We start from the raw sequence: 1,113 nt of genomic DNA on the forward strand, positions 1-1,113 counted from the left end.
ATATATATATATATATATAAACTCAACACGCACACACACACACGCTTATTATACACATGTTCATACATGTGTGTGTACTATACACTCACACACACAAGAGGATGGATAGACAGATAGATAGATAGATGGATGGATGGGTGATATAAGTTTCTGAAAAGAACGAGAGAAGGAAGAAATATTGGAAAGAAACGAAAATTTATAGGAAAAATATTTTGTAGGCACATACAGATTACACAGACATATACACACGTATACATGTATACACACTGGATATATAGATGTATTGATTTTTACAAAGGGGAATGTGATGTTGTAAACAAAGACTACCTCATACACACACACATAGATACATGTATATTTATGTGTGTGTGTGTGTGTATATATTTGTATGTGTGTAATGTCTATTTATACACACACGTGTATAAATATATAATTGTTTAATAAAGAAGCGATTCGTTTGTTTCATTTTTAAGAAAATTCTCCAAGATCTGTATGTACACACACACACACACACACTCACAATCTGACAAAGCTATGATCGGCGAAACTTCGAAGTTACTGTCAGCCTTTAGCATGGCGAGAATAAATTTGATAATGTACTTGAAATGTTTCGAATGACCCTTCAGTTCATGTCTGAACTGTCTATATTCTCTGTGAATGAGTGTGACACACGCACACACAAACACATGCATATATACATACATACATGCAGATACACACGTGTATATGTGTGTAAAACAACGAAATCCGGGTCTTGACCAGAATATATGTGTGTGTGTGATATCTACACACCCACACAGACACCCACGGTGTAAAACGACTTCATGTAACACTAGGCGGTCACACGACCTGCTGAAGATAACAGCCAAATTCACTCCAATCATAACCTACCGGTCTTTCAAGAGACCAACCAACATGTTGACCAGTATAGTCCAAGGTAGATATACAACATGAAAGGAGGGATGGTTACAGTTGGAACGCCTTTAATAACAGAACTGAACAATCAGGGTTTACTTGGGACTAAACAATAACGACCAATATATATTTCACTTCCTTCTCCTTTGGCAACAAATAAACTACGTACAGATATATGTTCAGTTTACGCACACACAC

General features: G+C 36.2%; 1 protein-coding gene across 2 annotated transcripts in view; it reads right to left on the reverse strand.

The window, feature by feature from the left end:
• Positions 1–1,113, reverse strand: part of LOC106874106 (zinc finger and SCAN domain-containing protein 2) — a 9,935-nt gene that overhangs the window by 8,038 nt on the left and 784 nt on the right. The window lies entirely within an intron of this gene.

Source organism: Octopus bimaculoides, chromosome 15 (assembly GCF_001194135.2).
Source record: "Octopus bimaculoides isolate UCB-OBI-ISO-001 chromosome 15, ASM119413v2, whole genome shotgun sequence".
In the NCBI taxonomy this organism is placed as follows: domain Eukaryota; kingdom Metazoa; phylum Mollusca; class Cephalopoda; order Octopoda; family Octopodidae; genus Octopus; species Octopus bimaculoides.